The 20,053-nt window shown below is 35.3% G+C and overlaps 1 long non-coding RNA gene across 1 annotated transcript; it reads left to right on the top strand.

Moving 5' to 3' along the window:
- Nucleotides 1–8,164: 8,164 nt before the first annotated feature.
- LOC148851743 (uncharacterized) lies at nucleotides 8,165–16,615 on the top strand. Its single transcript, XR_016098703.1, has 3 exons — nucleotides 8,165–8,645; nucleotides 12,868–13,107; nucleotides 16,358–16,615. It is a non-coding gene; the product is annotated as an uncharacterized LOC148851743 (long non-coding RNA).
- Nucleotides 16,616–20,053: the final 3,438 nt, after the last annotated feature.

Below are 20,053 nucleotides of genomic sequence, written 5' to 3'. Positions count from 1 at the left end.
TAATGATTTAATATAAAAATAACTAACCACATGTTTGAGAAAGGAGAGAAGGGGGAGTTCTCTTCCATTTGTGAGTGCACAAAATTGATACATATTAGTAAATTCTGTTTCACAAGCACCAAGACTACTGTCATATTGGTAATGGTCATAGTTTATATCATCTAGAAAAACCAAGACAAATAAGAAAGAAAAATGAATTATGCCTAGACAACCTTGTTTTAATATATGTATGTATGGGATTTAATGGGGCGAGGGAAGATGTTACAGACATTGACCATTAGAGAGAGAGAGAGAGAGAGAGAGAGAGAGATTTTGATTAATGCATTTTATTATAAATAATTAAGACCTAAAAGGGTTTTATTTGAATAGTGGATGGATTATTAGAGACAATTAAGACTAGAGAGGTTTTTTAATGATTTCTTATATTTTTAATGATTTAATCTAAAAATAACTAACCACATGTTTGAGAAAGGAGAGAAGGGGGAGGTTTGTGACCTTATAGGTGAGAGGACCCCTCACCTCCCCTCTTTCCTCTTTATATTGTACTAGCATTAAACCCGTGCAATGCACCAGAAATGAGTTAAAAAAGGCTTTGAGGTAAAAATTTGAGACTTCACTTACATTAATCATATAATACAAATCCTAGAAATGAAACTTTTGCATCCCTCATTGCTTTAAGCAATTGACTTTTGTTCTAGCATTTACGCCTTGTGATACACAATGCAAGCAAACCATCAATCTCTTTCATGAAGAACCAAAACCTACAAAATGCAGGTTGTACTTGGAAAAAGAATTAGGGATCTGTTTTACTTATATGCATTAATATAAGGTGTTTCATTGATGAAATTTTATTCATTAGTATTATTGTCATATGATTCAATTGACTGCATTTCAGTGTATCATTGAAGCAACAAAGACCCAACAAAAAGTAACAATAGAAAAATGAGAGAATGGCAGTTCAGCCTAGGGTCAGAATTTTTAGGCCCAAAATACAGGTTGTACTTGGAAAAAGAATTAGGGATCTGTTTTACTTATATGCATTAATATAAGGTGTTTCATTGATGAAATTTTATTCATTAATATTATTGTCATATGATTCAATTGACTGCATTCAGTGTATCATTGAAGCAACAAAGACCCAACAAAAAGCAACAATAGAAAAATGAGAGAATGGCAGTTCAGCCTAGGGTCAGAATTTTTAGGCCCAAAATACAGTTGGGATGGATACCAATTCGGAATTAATGGCAATTCACGGACAAACATTAGTATATAGAGTAGGGGTTTTTGACATTTTGAGTGTTTATAGCTCTACAGTGGAATTCAGAAATCTACATTGGGCTGGTCTATACTTCTCCCTAGATAAACATAGCCTTTGAATAAAACTATATGACCAACTTATCTCTATCCTTCAAATAGTTATCTTTAGGTCATACCAACATAAGCTACATCTAGATTTCCAACGAATATGCAAATCGTTTTCGCTATTTGGGTTTGGGATGTCAAACAAATGGAGAACTTACTTTTATTGTGAAAGAATAAAATTACAAGAAAGTGAACGAAAAGCTTTCCTTTTAATTGAGCAAAGTTGTCATAGCAATGCTAAAAAAATTCATAGTGAAGTACCTCCCTTATCACGTTCCTTCCTCCGCATGTGTCCCATTGCTCTTTCCATATGTGTGTACTCATTTGAGGCACTATGCTGACCTTTCCAATACACATGCCGAAGAAGAAGGTGAAAGTTATCCCTCTTCAACACATTACATGTCTCTCTCATGACAAATTTTGGATGAATGACCTACACTTTCAAACATTATAGAATGACAAACATTTTGGAATTGTACCTCTACTCTCCATGATGTAACCATAAAAGAAGTAATTAGCATTTTGATTTTGCAAAGGATAGGAAGCTGAGCAGAAGACCAAAGGTGTCGCTTTGGTTGAGAAGACCAATGAGCATTTTTTCAGGAGAGAGTTTTGTGCATAAAAGTTAGAAAGAGAGGATGAAGGAAATCAAGGAATATGTTAATAAGGTTAATTCTAATAATTTATAACTGAGAAAACATTAGAAAGAGATGATCAAGGAAATTAAGGAATATGTTAATAAGGGTAATTATAAACCAAAAAATTAGAAAGTAAAATATATAGAGGGATAGAGTTCAGATGCTTAATTAATAGGGTAGAATTAGTTTACCTAAAAGGAAAAGAAATGCAATTAAAGTAAATGTAGTGGATAAGGTTAAAAGTGGTGGGATTGGGTGTAAGTTGTAACAGAAACACATATGAGAAATTATGGTTTTTAATATTTTTATTTTTATTTTTTTAAGCCACATGTGCATTGTATCAGGATGGGAAGGATTACGTGTGAGGCCTATGATGAGAGGACCCTTGGCCTCCACAAATTCCTCTTTATACTACATATATATAGACTAGCAAGGAACAAAAATATATACCAAAAACATATAAAAGATGTGAATACATCCAATGGAATAGATATCATTCATTGAGATGGACTAATTTGTTTATACCTGATCTATAAAGAAAAAAGAGTATAAGCAATGAAATGATACATTCCATTTAAATAGTTATTAACTTATTATGTTTTTATAAAAAAGAACATACTTTTTTGAAAACCTAATTATTTAAATATCATTTAAAACCACAAACTACTTCTTAACAAAGTCTTTCTTCATTGAATAATTCCATAGCAATTGTTGCACACCTATACAAACTACATCAATTCCACATCAATTTCTTAAACTGCTCATATTGTTTAGTTAACTGACAAAATGTACCTTTAATGTTTAACTATTGTTTTACACCATTCCTACTATTTTTGGCAGTTGATTAACTCTACCCTTAACGTAATGTTTCATTAAAATCAGTACACACGTTAAACCACATGATACATAATTTTTTTAAAACTCAATATTACCATTCGTCCCACTTTTGCAAACTGGGTATCTATTATCGGGACACCTGTTTTCATGGCTCTTGAAGTCGCTTGTGGGGATGAGCAGGGATTCCATGCCGGCGTCTGGGCTCTTGGGTGTATGGTGATTGAGATGGTCACTGGATGTCCCCCATGGATGGAAGCCCCAATCTTTGCTCCTTACCGGGCAAACATCAAACTATTCAATACACGGCAATACAAGGATGAAATATCAGAGTGAAGAGCAAGAAATCCAATATTTAGTCAACAAAAATGGTGTATACATTGGGAGACATGATTGATTGAAGATTCATAACATCACCTCACTCCCTTGTTGCCCAACGGTTGAATTAATAAAAGTGAACAATAGAGCAGCTGGAACAATCGTTAGGATTGGCATGCTAGGCGGTGTGCTCCATTATGCAATCATTTGCAACAACGGTGGTGAACAAGGGAATGGGAGAGAGAAAATAAAGAGATAGAGAACGTGTGTGTGAGAGAGAGTGAGTGAGAAAATGAAAAAAAAACTAGACGGAATTCTAGACAGGATGGATGGGATGGACGAGGATGAGAGGAATTGGAGAGAAATTGCCGCCGCTCTGCTTTCCTCTTCAGGTTGAAGACGATGAAGTGAGAAATTTTTTTATTTTTTATTTATGAGAATTTGAGATTTATAACTTCCGCAACCAGATTTAAACATGAATCTTATCGTTGAACGACAACCCAGATTTCAACAGGAATCTCACCAGTGAAATTGTTGAACGGAAACATCTCAACTTTGTTCCAACTCGGTGGAAAGGGATTTGCTAAAAATAAAATTTCTCAAAAATCTTCATTGTCTACAACCTGAAAAAGAACACAAAGTGGCAGTGATTTCTTTCCACCTTTCTCTCTTTCCAGCTTCCTTCCTCCACTGTGACAATCGTAGCCGCTGTTGGAATCTCATTACCTCGTCCTCCTTGCACCCCCAATGTCTCCCTTTTTTGTTGTTCAAAATAAATTGTCGCTGCCACTACAACTTCCGGCAGGGGTGGTCCTCCTTTATCGAACCAAGTTACCAGAAATTTCCTGCTCTAATCGTCTCTCACATGGACCACCCCACTTCGTCTTCAGCCATTTGATTGATCGCCAGATTGGTTTCGATCCTAAGCATGCTTGGGAAAAAGTTATTTGGGGAAGGTGATTTCTCATTGCCATGGTGATCACGTCTCGGATAACTTGAGTCAGGAACAAGATAGAGGAGGCTAGTACAACGGGGATTTCTCTATGTTGCTTGCTTGCCACTCCTATTCTCTATCGTGGGGTTTCTTTTCGACAAGGATTTAGATCTTCTTTTGAAGCAAGAGAAGGCAAGGTGTGAACCATCCTCTCTTGCCAGAGAATAGTATTGATCCTGCTTTAGTATGCTCATATTAGCTGCTGCTGTTTATTGCCAAATCCAAATCTGTCAACTGCAACGGCGATGGTGACAATGTAAGAAAAGGATAAAGAGAGAATGATGGGAGAGGGAAAATGGGATTAAGGGAGATTCAGAAAACAAATTAAGGGCAACAGAGACATTTCATTCATTTTGTTACAATTTAATCACAATGGTAATTGTAAACGGTAGGGGTGGTTTAAGACAATAATTAAATAATAAGGAAACAACTTGTTTGTTTTTATAAAAAATACATATTTTTTTAAAACTTAGTTATTTAAATATCGTTTAAAACCCTATAAACCACCAACTACTCCTTAACAAAGTCTTTCTTCATTATCAATTAAACAAGACCTAGAAGTGAATAACATATGAATAAAGAGAAAGAAAATAAAATAGAATGCATCCTATGAATGAACCTTGAAGTAAAAACTAGGAAGTGGAATTCTAGTGGTACTCGACAATTAGTAATTCAAATAAATAAAAATATTGTGAAATTGAGATATTAAATTTGCAAATGTTGACCTGGTTGTTGGTTCAAATAATTTTTCAAATCAAAAGAAGTGAAACTTATAGGGCAAGAATAACCAAAGTTTACTAGAGCAATAGCAATAGAATTTCCTTCATTGGCCTGATTTGGCTCTGTTCATGCATTTGCTTAACCATGCCTCAAACATTGACAGAATTTCCTTCACCTTACTAACTTGGGATGGGCCAGCCTGACAAAAAACTAGGCAGTCTTATGCGAACAACAAATGTTTAATTGGGGTTCCTCTCGTTGACAAATCCTGAAACCTTTTAAGCTCTTTTGTAACTCATCTTGATCAAATAGGGTGGATAGGATTTGCATTTAAAATGTAAAAAAGTAGGCAAATAACAGGTATCCCTATCTAATACCATTTTGCTGATGAAAGAAATCCTTTTGGGTTGTTTTGATTTTTATAAAGAAATTTGGGGTTTGTATACACCATCTCACCATCTTACACCAATGATTGGAAAAACCCACATCTTTCATGACCTCAATGTTGAAATCCTTTTTCATTCTATCATAAGCACTAGAAATATTGATTTTTATGAAGATCCATCCTTTGCATTTCTTTCATTTGTAATAATTATATTGTCTACACATTATCTTCCTTTTATAAAGGATGCTTGATTCGGAGTTGAGTTTGTCCATGTGTTTTTACATCCTGAAAACCAAGCATCTAGATATGATTGTATAGATCACATTGTAGGCACTAATTGGTCTGAAATGAGATATTTTTCTCAATTTTGGGAATGTAAACAAAGTTGGCGGAGTTTATTTCAGGTGTAAAAGGGGAGATGTCACTATGGTCGTGTTTGATTGCAATTGAATTTTTTTTGCACTAGTACGTACAAAGGCATGGAAGTGCAAATGTAAAAATGTAAATTCTTGTTTAATTTTGTTTTGTTTATTATACTTTATGTCTTAATTTACTTTATTTTTACTGCAATTAAACAAAAAAAGCTAAAATTTGAAACAAAAAAAAGGTCAGAATTTATATTCAAATCATTTGCACTGCCATGGTTTGCATCAATGCAAATTTATTTACATTGCAACCAAACACAACCTATAGAAAAATAATGATAGTGTAAATAAATAAATAACCTTAAGCCAAAAAGAAGATACATAGGGAAGAAAGAGGGGGATTAACACAAGGATTGGACCAAAGATGAGCGCAGACTAGTGCTAGGTCTCCAAATACTTCATTGTTACTAGTTACTGATCCCACATGTTGAACTTGGGGATGACTTCTTTGGTCTTGGAAAAAGGGATTGGGCAAAAGTCAATAAATCCATCTGGTCCATTCCAATTGGTTCCAATGATTCTTGAGTTTGTTCCTTTTTCAAGAGAGGATTTGTCCCATCCAGGGCCAGGGGGAAGGAGAAACGAGAGCCATTTGCCATGAGAACTGCGACGATATTATCCACTATTTTGAGCACAACTTTTGACACCGGATCGACTATCGATTTCCTTGGCCAACCTAACTTTTTTAGTCCTAGCTAGCTCCTAATCTAGATAACCAAAACTGCTCAATTTGTTAATATACTGAACCTAAACCCGACCAATGCATGAACTCATCTTTACAAGCATGGCTGCCAGACATAATATTTTGGACTTTAATCGGTTTTGCATAAGTACTTTGCCACTTGTGTTTTCTCTTCAGTGCATGCAGGCCAATTGGATGAAGCATGGTTGTACCTACTGATTAGTGTTGTTTCTGATAGCGATGAGTTTGGCTACCAATTGATTTCACCACCGCAGATGATTGGTCCGCTAAACAATGCCTTTTTCTCAACTAATCCCTCATCCTCCAAGTCTTTGTCAGAACCCATATCACTCATGTGGATCAAAGCCAAGTTATTATGGGTGCAAATGGATTGGATTTTGATCTGATTATGCTGAATTTGAGTATTCTTAATCAGAATATTGAATCAAATTGAATCATATGTTTGCTTATCGGATCCATTTCAAATTTACTCCTGATTATCCGAAAAAAAAATCCAATTCAATTTGATTATATAATACCTTATATGTTTTATTATATATATTTAATTTACATATAAGAATACATAACGTAAGACATGTGTAATACTTTTGTTATTCTTATTAGATGATAAGACAAAAAATACCTAGCCTAATAGTTACCTATTCCCTAAGAGGCTAAGCAATAGACTCCAATATAAAAATCCCTATCCCTTGAGCTATGCTTCCCTACCCCTAGCTAATGCAACAAAACAAAGAGATTCATCTTCCGTTTTGTTTTTTATTTTTCTTCTTATCCATGATGAGAAGAAGGCGGGCAAGGTAAGAAATTGAAATCCAGATCTAAGGTCTAATAACATAAGAGGAACTTTGAAATCTCGTTGAAGCAAAGTGAAGGAAACTCCAACTACTAGAAATCTTTGGTAAAGATGACAATGGCGTTTGATCATGGAAAATAGACAAGTTGTACCATTCAGATGTTGAATCTAAATCGACCCTTGAACTCAATTAGAAATATTGACGAAGAAGTTTATTCATGGTAAGTTCTGCCAAAACATTCTATTGCCCCAGATCCACATTAAAGAGCTTAAGAAATATGGAGTTACACTTTACTTCCATATTGGCAAGGAGAGGATGCTTGTTACTCATGCATTGACTATTTACTTCATCCAACCAACTCCATCCAATATTTGACGGATCATCATCCCGGCTTTCACCTAAATTACTCATTGTCCAATCCTTAACTATTGTAGAAAATCTTGATCAACAATAGATTTTGGTTGCAAAATATGAAAAACAACAGTCAAGTCAAATGTAAAATATTACAAGAGTAGGTATGCACCGAGCCTTGACCTCTTTTCCTTTTTTATCCTTTGATTTTTCTATTTTTTCAATTTCAATCAAATTAAATGAATTGAATTTATCATTGGATATTCGATAATTTCTCAAATCAAATTCGAACCACTATTTTCCATGTTAAATTGAATTCAAATCGAATTTGAATGTAGGATATATCCTATTGAATCGAATTTGGATATGCCCCAATCTGAATTCGATTTGATCCATGACCCCTATATATTAGAATCTTGAAAGGTTTCTCTGGTTGGAACTCAGCTCACAACCATTCATCGGGGAGGTCAATCTCTTGATCCTATAATTCCGCCTTAATCACCTCCAACGGTTTGTCAATCCTCTTGGAGCAGTGCCAGCAATGGCCCAGTAAACCACAAAAGGCACAAATCTTAATTAAACCTTCATAACAATAGTGAATCCATTTCTTTTTATCGTCCGCAGTGACGAATATCCCTGTGAATAGGGATTGGCCAATGTCAATTATAAGAAAATGCTCAAATGCGACGGTTCAGAGCAGGCGGTCTTTGTGACCGCCACTAGAGTAATACCTGAGCACCGCCGCCTACATTGCTTTTAGAAGCTGACGTGGCACTCTATAGTGATATGTTCAACGGATTTTACAACAGATCGGATTCAAACCGGTTTGATCTTGCAACCGACCGGTATTAGGAGTAACGCGGGGATGCGAACGAAATCTTTCTCCCATGCATAGTCTCCTTGTTCGATAAGACTCTACAAAAAAAACCTTGCAGAGAAATTTTGAAGAAGACGACATAGGAGAATTATTTTTCGTGAAGTTGGGAGAGAATCTAGGGTTACACGATTCCAAGCCAGCATCCGTTCTTCGTTTGAGAAGGGGAAAGATACTAGAAGGGGGAAATTTCTAGGCAATATCCAAGCCACCACCGAACTTGGTCGTTCCAACAGGAGAAGAGAAGGTAACATTCTTTTTTTTTTTCTCAACGAATCCCCCATTTCCCTTCATCTTCTTCGTAGTGGTGGTGGCCATGAACTGGATTCTACATAGTAGCCGCAACAACCTCTTTTTCCTCCATTTTTCTTGTCAATTTCTTTACTTCTCCCTCTCTCTTCATATCCCTTTCTCATCGTCTTCATATTCAACATCATTTTCGAAAGTCGAATCCTAAGAAAGAATAATAAATAAATTTGGCAAGAGGAAGTGAAATGGAGAGACTGATTCTACTTTCTACACATTCCATTGTATTTAGGTGATAAATAAGTAGAATAAGTCGTTAAATGAAACAAGAATAAAATGAATAATTAAAATAATAAGATTAAATTAGAACGAAAATAAATAAATAAAAATAAAACAAATAAATGGCCAATCCAATAAATTAAGTAAAATTAAATAGGATCCCATAAGAAAATAAGAAAAAAAAAGGTAAGATGAAAAAATAAAAGTAAAATAATATAAGGACAAAAAAAATAACATTTGAATTATCTTTGTCATCATTGATATTCCCATTTAATGGGAAGCTCTGCCCCTTCACTGCTATTGTGATGGGTGTGAAGGCCCTCCGATTCTTGAAACCTTTAGCTCTAGGTATTCTCATGATGATTGCTGGAAGTTATTTTCTTTTAGACTATCTACTTGATGATATCGCAACATATAGAAACACTATAAATTACCCATTTTCCCAGTAAGACCTTGCCTTCAACATGAAATCAGTTTCATAGACAGTTATCCGAATGTTGTATGAATACTCTACATGAAGAATTCATCAACACTCTTTTCTTCAATCCACAAATTAAACCTCCCTTACCTTTTATGGGTGTTCTGGTTTAGAATAGAATTGTTTTCTTAATAGACATCAATGACCATTTTTGTTATTTTTCTTGGAACAAATGCACATGTTGAAGTGCTAATAAATCAATCCAATTTTTTCTTATAGGAGTAGTAGCCCATTGTGTTGCCTCTTCATGCCTTCCATGTGCTCTATTAGGAAAATTGAAATATCTGTTTGTGGATAAATACAATGTATATTGCCAAAAAAACCAATTGTAGAAACTACACATATAATATTATTAAATATGGTTTGCATCACCCAACTTTTTATTATTGTCGACAAATTCATTTTTAAACTATTAAGGGCATTTGAAATTATACGAAACAAAATTTTCTTTCTTGGAAAAACATTAGAATTGAATAGTCCATGATTTGATAATCTAACATGAAGTCATTACAAGAATCTATCTTGAGTAGGAATGAGAAATAACTAAGTTTTGCTTAAATAACTTATTCTTGAAACCAAAAGCTATTTTGAAAGGTTGGGGAGTTCACCTAGACTTTTCTGCTTGTGCTTTTCTATTCTAATTTTGGTATATATGCTTTCACACTACTAGAAAAATCACCTATAGAGGCAACAAAAAAATGCCTCTAAAGATAGAAAAAATGCCTCTAAAAGGAATTAAAGGCACTCAGGTGATTGCCTTTAAATGTCTAGCCTCTAAATGTTATAGAGGCACCTGACTTATAATTAGAGGTACATCTGATAAGTGCCTCCAAAAATGAGATATTGAGGCACATAATGTTGCCTTTAAAGCACTAACGCTAAAAGCATTTTACAGAGGCATGTATGAATGCCACCAAATATACACTTTTAGGAGCATTTAAATTAAATTTGAGGCAAATTTATTTGCCCCTTAAAGTAATTTTAAGAATCTTATTTAAGCTTTATACAACACTTAAAACCACCACTATAGTATTATTTGGTCTTATTTAGAGGCACTTGTGACTGCCTCTAAAGATCATTTATTTGTGTTTTGAAAAGTTGTTTTATCATATGCAAAGCTTATATAAACCTATATACAAACATTTAATTTGCTATCTAAAACAATTCATTCACATATTTATTAAAAAATAACCATTGTTTCTGAATATTGTTTCATATTAATTGATACAAATTCTAGTTTTATTTTATTACATAAAACTAAAATCTTGCTTATGATATTAGGAGACCATGGAAGAAGATAATCCCATAACCCAAAAACCAGTTTCATGTAAGAAAATGTAAAGAATATGGCAGAACAATATTGCTTAATCGAGTAGTTTTCAGAGGGAAAAGGGAAAAAATAAGTTTTTTTTAGCAAAGGAGATCAAACCAAGAGAAATGACACCTTTTATTCTTCTCCTCCTTCTCCTGAAGGTGTTTCACCAATTTTCTTTTAATGATTTATGGAGAAATTGGTTAGTAATAGCAACTTGTTCACCCTCAAAGGAAAGGTTTCTATATACTTTGCACCCCTCCTTGAGGATTTTGGAAGTTGAATTCTAATGGGAGTATCCAAGGCAACCCAAGGCCCTCTGGATTGGGAGGTATTTTGAGAAATGGGATTGGAGAGGTTATCCTTCTCTACTTTATCTCATTGGGTGTTGGGAATTCTTTTAAGGTAGGATTGCTAGCTGCCATACAAGGGGTCCTCCTTCTAAAATAATTGGGTGTGGAACAATTGCTGATAGAATTGGACTTTAGGGTAGTGGTGGAGTGCTTAAATAATCCAAAGAACATCCTGTGAGGTTATAAGAATGAGTTAATGAAATATATGTGGTTGACAAGGAATATGTCTGTTACTATACAATGGGTGGGGAGATCAACTAATGCTTTTGCATATAGCTTGGAAAAATAGGGCACAATTCAGGAAACTCTACTTTGGGCACAACTATAATTTTGTATCTGTAATCATGGACCTTTTACTTTAGTTTTTGTGTTTTAATTATTTGTGTGGTTCATATTTGGTGAGGCAGCATTTCATCCTCTATCAAGAAAAATTCTGTCCTGCTATAAAATATTGCTCATTTTGTTTATGGTTTTTGATAGAGGATCCCTAGGTCAGCCTAACTACATCATTAGGTGGGTTGGACTATTCAGCTCAACATTTAGCAGAACTGAACTCAGTTGATTTTGACATCATCTTTAGCGAGAATATGAGTCTCAACCCCCCAGGCACAAGTACATTGGCTCAACCCCATATTCCCTTTAATTGTTTGAGGATATATTTCCATGCCATATCCATTATTGATTATCCAATATTTTTTTGCTTAAATCTTTTGGTTGTTTGTTTTCTAGTTATAGATGGAAGTAACCTTTGTCTTAATTCAAAAATACATTAAAACAAAAAAAAAAGAAAGGAAAAACTTCAGAAAGTAATGGTGGTAAAAAATGTTTTAAAGGGAAAAACATGCCATCTTGCACTCCCAAGAAATTGCATGTCCTCCTTGTCTGGACTACTGCTTTAGGAAAACACCTAATAAACTGTTTGGGAATTCAGAACAGGAGTCCGCCAGTCATTGTTCTTGCATTGCAAAATCTCTAATTTTTGGCTTTTAGTAATTAATCTAGATTTTTTTTTCCCTGAAGAATGATCTAATCTGGCTAATGCATCTGCCATACTTATCACATGCATCCCGTGGCTACCAAGAATTTTCATTTAATATGCTTTCTATCTAAGAGACCTAGACCAAAATAAGACAATTAATGACCCAAACCATATAAGCCCGTGCTACTCTAATGGGTATCGTTGAGCTGATTTCTTCTTTTGGTTACATTGCATGGTAGAAAATGACTTTCTTCCACCTGCTACTATGTGTTTGTGGGTCAGGGAATGGAAAAAGAATTTCTTTTTCCCATTCCAGCATACTGTACCAATTAATAACCAACTTTACATGTTAGCACGTCAGCAATGTGAGATCAATATATGCAATCACATATTGATTAGTTTCAGTTCTAAAGCACTTTCAAGTAGCACTACTAGTATCCACCATACTGTACCAATTAATAACCTCAGACTTTTTTTTCCATCCCATCAGCTTTTACTTTGTTAGCTTTTGAATTCATTCTAATGCTCTAATGAGTTTTCTGAAAGATCATCTTACTCATTTTGCTTGTGGTTGCACATACAAGAACTCATTATAGTTCTTTAAATTTAGATAAAATTTTCTTCATTTCGGTGAAGTTTCCCTTTTCTCCTTTTCAACCTCTATGAATTACAAGTTTTTGAAGTAATGAATTTCATGTATTCACCTAAAAATATTCTTTAGACTGTAGTTCACAATAGAACCTTGTTAACTAGGAGAATTTTATAACTTTTTGATAAGCAAAGCATTTATATTAGTTTTGAAGCCTTTTCTTTTTGAAACAGGTAAATAATGGAAGTGCAAGTGCTAGTGAGATTTTGGTTGGGGCTTTGCATGACAACGACAAAGCAAATCCTTGTGGGGCACAAAACCTTTGGGAAAGGAAAAATCCAGGTCTTCTTATTTCTTACAGCTAGTATTCTCTTAAGCTATGTTTGGGTGTTCAAGCAAAGGTGGAACTGATTTCCATTGCTGATGGCCAAGGTTCTACTTGGTAGAATCTCTCTCAAGTCAACTACATTCAGGTTAGCTAATCAACTTCCTTCCCCAGTATTTAGGTAGAGTGGGAAAATTACAAAATATGATTGATTAACAACATTTTCCTGTTTACTTTCGTGCAGAAGAGATCCAGATATATACCAAATGTAAAACCAACTATACGAAATCCTCAACCCTTTATATTTATGGCTTGGGCCATCAATTTTCTGAATGCTTCCTTAAAACTCATATGAATCAGCTTTTGGTTTTTTTAGGATCAAAGTTATGTGCATTTGAGTTTCTAAATGCTTCCTTCACCCTCTTCACAGCCTAGGAGGGCTAGGGAAAGATAAAAGCATGGCATGTGTATCCAGTATCATTGTGGAAAACATTAATGTGCATGATGCTTTTTATGGAGTTAGGATAAAAACTTGGCAAGTAGAAAATTGTAAAAAGCCTAAATAGAAATTAATAATCAATTAGCAAAAAAAAAACTTGAATTGACATACTCAAATGTTGAAAGCTACATATTTGGTCATAGAGTAATTCTTTCTTGACTATGAATAGCCTAGATGTGGCCTACTACTTCGTTCGTTGGCATGTCTTACTCTACAAATTAAAACCAACTTTTAGGGATCATGTTTGATAAAGAATGCATGTGATTGGTGTTTGGAGTTTAGGATTAGTTCTTTTATTAGGTTGGGAACCAATGCAAGTTTCTTTTTTGACATTTGGTTGTAGCTCATATATGGCTAGACTACAGTAAACACTAGTTGGGTTGTATTTACTCAAAAGTGAATTAAGTGTTTGGGGTCATATAAGACTAGTTATGGAGGTGGCAATAGGTCAGATCAGGTTCAGTTTGGTCATATTAGATTGGAGTTATAGTTGGTAGATATCCCACTCCAACTATAACACTATCCCCTCTCTCCATCAATTTACGTACAGAGACATAGTTGAGTGGGTTAACATGGTTTGGTTTAAAATCTTTATAGCACAAACCTGACTCAGGTTAGGGTGAAGGAAGATAAAATGAGATTTTATTATGAAACAAAAAGATTTGAAAAAGTTTGTCCTTTCATGGATTTAACACCTTATATTCAATGGAACATGTCCTTCTCGTATATCTTTCATCCATATATTTAAAATTCTTGAACCTCTTATAGATTTATTACCAAATAGTCCTCTATTGACTTGGCAATCCTTTTAACCACTATTATCTGTTAAGGTTTAAGTGTATGTTCAACTTTTTTTTAATACTTCAATGTAATATTGTGAACATAAGTGCTGATCATGTTTTAAGGTAATAAAACTTGGGAAAATATGGGTTTTCATTTTTTTTTTAATTTTTAACCAGGTTTTCTATTTTGGTTCATACTGTCATACACCATGGTTTATAATTTTGATATCAATAGACATTATGACATGTAGAGATGGGGCAACTTCAGGGATATTTTGCTATCCTAATTGCCCCAAAGGTAACAAGCCAAAAGAGTACAGATAGTATGAATGTATTAAAATTAATATTGTGAACATAAGTGCTGATCATGTTTTAAGGTAATAAAACTTGGGAAAATATGGGTTTTCATTTTTTTTTTAATTTTTAACCAGGTTTTCTATTTTGGTTCATAATGTTATACACCATGGTTTGTAATTTTGATATCAATAGACATTATGACATGTAGAGATGGGGCAACTTTAGGGATATTTTGCTATCCTAATTGCCCCAAAGGCAACAAGCCAAAAGAGTACAAATAGTATGAATGTATTAAAATTAACTCCTGTCCCTAGTATGCTCCATTCCATATGATCCCTTACAGTTCCTGCTCTTGTTAAGGAGTCAGTAAAAACATTTGCCCTCCTAGGAATCCAATTGAACAAGCTGTTCAAATTGTTACCTAGGTTTCATGCTTTTCTAACCAAAGGTCTGAATCTCTATGGGACCTCCCCATGTTTCTTCATCCACAAAATTATGGTTTGGCAATCACCTTGCACTTCAACAACCTTCATTACCATTCCTGCTCATTAGATCTAGGCCTTAGTTTCAGAGCCATTAATTTGGCCCTGACAACATTACATTGTCTATTTGGTCCAGAAAAGTTAGCTTAGTGTTGCTGTTGTGATCTCTTACTACAATCCCCACACCAGACTATCCTGGATTACCAAGACTACAACCCTTGAATTTGAGTTTTAATTTGCCTATAGCTGGATGATTCCCTAATTTATGCCTTTGATGGTGCTTGTTGTTTTGATGTTTGGCAATTATTGACCATCCTCTGAGAAGATCATTTATACTGGATCCTTGAATTTCCTCACTAACCAAGGCCCAATGAGCTATCTTTACTATAATAAGGTCTATCAATCTCTCAGCCTCTTTTCAAAAATTCTTGCATTCATATCATTCCACAAACCCCAAATCAGTGTTGCCCTTGTACCATGCCATAGGATCATTTGTCTTTGAGTGTTATGAGTCAGAATATTGGTATTAAGAAATCCCATTTCCTCTAATGGAGCCACCAAGCTTTCTTCCGCCATAATGTCAAAATTGTTCTAAATCTTAGTAGCACAATGACAGTGCCAAAGAGGATGTTTCTGTCTTCCTTGCTTCTTGAGCATAAGACATACACATGAGATGAGACACACCAGTTTGTTTGCTTCTTTTGAAGCCTTTTGTAAGTTTTAATAGTTTGATTTGCAGCTTCCCAAATCCCAAAAAAACACTTGGGGATCCTTGGGAGGGATAGGACTTCCCCAAAAGGTTTTGACTAGAAAAGGATTAGTGGTAGGGATTGGCTGAAATGTTTGAAAGAATGAAACACAAGAGAAAACATCATTAACATTAGGACTTAACACGCTTTCTTCATTCCCTGATCCGATCAATTGAACCTTCTGAAGACTTTCAAGCAAGCCAACTAACTCATAGTTTTCTTGTTAATTTTTCTAATATATTTAAAAAATCTAAAGGCATCAAGGAAAATTTTTATGAACATGGATTTATTAAAATTTAATTGAATTGTTAGGAATAGTGTAATTGCACATTTAAAATCTTTATTAGTATTGCTCGTTGTCTCCCTCATATTCTTTTAGCTATCTTCTCTTCTTTTCTTCTTTTCATATGCTTATCACCTTTTATGTAATCTTTTTTATTTTTTATTTATCTTAAAAAATATTTTCCCTTGTGTTACTATATATTTTGATTAGATTGAGAATCCTTTTTGTACTTCAAGGATATAACTTGTGTCTACTTAGTTTTACCCCCTTCAAATGATCATTTGATTTTGTTCCCTTGCATTCCAGGTCCTCCAACACTTGTACTTGACATGGACATGGCTATTCACACCCATTAAGTGCCTTAACACTCAATATCAATAGAACTTTGAGAGAGTTTGAGCTTGCATGGCTATATATTCACTCCCCGGATGGAAACCTCTTCCTCTATGATTATATGGAAAATGGAATTCTCGAGAATTTGATTTGTTTAATCTTTTCTATTTGAACAATTTGCTTTGGATATTATAATAATTAATTATGAAATTAATAAATTTTATTTTAAACATATTTAAGTTTTATGTATAATTGTTACTGAATTTGCATTAAGCAGGTATTAAAGTAATAAATCATTAAAATTATACATACAAAAGGTATAGGAAACAAAAGAAAAAAAAAGTATGACCTAAGCCGGTGGTCAAAACCACAATCTACAATGTGGGTAGAATGTTTAGCGGAACCAAAGGCGGCGGGTCATAAAGATCTAAAGTGGCGGTCAAAACTGCCACCTAAAATGTGAGAAGAGTGTTTGGTGAAACCAGAGGTGGCGTCATAACCGTCGTCTACAAAGTGGGTGGAATGTTTAGCAGAATCAAAGGTGGCGGTTATAAAGATTTAAGGTGGCAGTAATAACTACTATCTGCACTGAGGGGAGAATGTTTGGCAGAACCAAAGGTGGCGGTTCCAAAGGCTGTTTAAGAAGGTTAGGCGAAGTCTGAGGCGGCGGTCTGGACCCCCACTTTTAACATATCTAAGCTGGCGGTTCTGACATACCGCCACTTTAGGGATATTTGAACATCTTCGGACCAGTCTCCAAAGGTGACATTCTTTCTTATCTAAGCTGGTGGTCCAAAGGCCTAAGCCGGCAATCTTTGGTCCCTCGGCTTTAATCATTTTTCTTGTAGTGTTTTCAATTAGGGATCTTGGAATTAAATGCAACTATATCAATACCTTTTGGAATTACACCTTGTCCACATTGCCATCTTCACTGTCCACCCATGGACCACCATAAACCAGCTGAACCTATATTGCATATTCTTCATGACTTACAACCTGGAAACATTCTTCCTTTTAGAAGGTGGTTCAGAACATCTTTGGCTTCCAAGCATTTATCCATTTTCCATTTCCACATGACCACCGCTTTTTTTTGCCAAGAGTTGAGCTAGTTGGAGACCCAAAAGCTTGTCTAGATCCTCTATAACTATTTCTTTACCTTTGGATTCCGCCCTGATAGATGAAGGGCCTTTCCTCCTAGGGGTGTCAATGGACTGGTTTTGGGTTGGATTCCGTCCAAATCAAAATCCATTTGAAGAGATTGGACAAACCAATAAAATATATTGAATTTGGATAGACTGAATGAACCAATATGACATATTGGATTGGACCTGGTTCATCCATAATGAATTTATATTGGATTGAGCCAATATCTGATCCATTGATAAAAGATAAGAATAAAGGTGTCAATGGACCAGGTTTGAGTTGAAACCATTATAAATTAACAAGAATTTGAACAGATTTGACAATCTCTGGACCGGTCCAAAATATTTATTGGACTGGATTGGACCAGACCCATTTGAAATGGACTCACATTAGTCTGGACCGGATTGGACCAAATCCAGTCCAATTGGCACCCCAGTCCCCGCCTCTATCTAGTACAAATACATGGATACAATGTCAAAGTCATTTATGGTTATTTTCAATAATAATGATATATAATATTTTGATAATTTCCAATTTAATTTGTTTATACCCATTAAGTATTAAATTTCAGCTTGCATTCTAAATTTGATTCAAATTCAATGTAAACCTAATTGATAATATCCGATTTAAATCTAATATAAATGAACCAAATTCGGATTTACCTATACCTGATTATTTCAATTCATTTGCAGCCATATCAATGTGAATCCAGATCTGTTTACAACCAAAAAAATATTCTAATACTTTCTAACATGATCTATGTCCACACATTACAGATTGGATCAGATCTGCTACACACAATCCGTTCCCACCGTACGCAACTGTGTATTGAGAAAATCTCTGTAACTTTGTTGTTATTCACGGGGAAATGCTCCTAATACACGAAAATGGTGTTATGTGGGTCGGGATGAAGAAATTCTTTGTGGGTAGTGGATTTAGAGTGACATGGCGAAGTGTATGGACACAGATCATGTTGGAGGTGATTTGGGACAGGTTTTATTGTGATCAGATCTCGTCCATATGGCTGCTACGAGGCTTGTGGGGAGGAATAAACAAAGTATGGATTCAGCCCTTACAAAATTGTCCTAGCTCCAAGCTCAGTCTTTTTGCAACCCTGCATTGAGAACATCTCTATAATTTTAGTCTTTGTTTGGTTTGTGGTATGGGGATGAGAAAAGGGGAATATTCTAAAAAGCATTCCTTTTTTTTTTCTCTTATTTGTTTTGAGGGAAATAGAATGATGGGATGAAAACAAAGTGGGATGTGGGATTCCAAAATCGTGTAACCGGGATTGAACCAAAACAGTGCGACCCTAGTGGGAAAACTCGAGAGCAACAACGAACCAGTGGCGACAATGGCAATGAACCAGCGACGGTCCCTTCCCCTTGGTCTCTCTCTCTCTTTCTCGCACTCTCTCTCTCTCTCTCTTTCTCTCTTCCTCTCTTCCTCTTTTCTTCTCCTTCGTTTTCGTTTTTCTTCCTTGTTACCATCGAACCAGACACCGTTCATTGCATTCCCCATTCAAACATAGGAGGTGGTGGTGGCAAGAGAACCAGTGCAATGGGCAATGGCGATCTGCTACTGTTGAACAGAGAAGGCGGCTGTCTATTACCATCGAACCAGACCCTATTCCCTATCTCTCCCTCCATCTTCCTCTTCTCTCTTCTTCATCACCTTCTTCTTCTTCCTATTCTTCCCGTCTTTCTCCCTTTTTAATTTATTTCTTTATCTGATCACCGCTGCAACTCTTGACAGTGGTGATATGCTTTCTCATCACTCCTATCTCTCTTTCATTCCTTCATTTCCCCTCTCTCTCTATTGGTGTGCTTTTTGTTTCATTGTTAGGCCACTACAACTCATATCTTTGTTGAAGATAACAGGGAAGTTGCAGTCGTAGAGCTCTCTTATTCATTTTACATGAATTCGGCGAAGAACCACGTTGTGGCAATGATTTTCCTACTATTTTCCCATATATAAAACCAAACAATGGAAAGGTAAATTTTTACACATTTTCATCACATCCCATCCCACCCAAATCTTCCCACAGACCAAATGGAACCTCATTCATGGGAGATATTTCCTATGCATAAGTACAAGTGGTTGTGAGCATGATGTGTATTTCTATGTTTTCATTCATGGGAGATATTTCCTATGCATAAGTACAAGTGGTTGTGAACACGGTGTAAGGGCAGCTCATTGAGGACTGAATCCAAATTTGAGTAACATTCCTAACATAGTCCCAACCTAGCCATTGCATCAGTAAGTTGGGACACCTATCAACAAAATACATTCCAACACCTTATCAATACAATGGTTGTTCATTTAAATACATGGGGCCTGCACCTTTCACAATGGGCCCACCCAATCCTGCTTCATCTGTCACCCAGATCTCACGATTTCACATCTGCACCCCGCAACACATCCCTACTATATATTGGGAACATCTCCTGATGATGATATCATCATTTTTGGTACCATCATCGAGAGATGTTCCCAATACATGGTGGATATGTGCTGTGGGACGTT

The sequence above is a fragment of the Nelumbo lutea genome, chromosome 5, assembly GCF_056320005.1.
Source record: "Nelumbo lutea isolate HS-2025 chromosome 5, American lotus-T2T, whole genome shotgun sequence".
Classification (NCBI taxonomy): domain Eukaryota; kingdom Viridiplantae; phylum Streptophyta; class Magnoliopsida; order Proteales; family Nelumbonaceae; genus Nelumbo; species Nelumbo lutea.
This window is presented reverse-complemented; position numbering and strand designations above follow the sequence as displayed.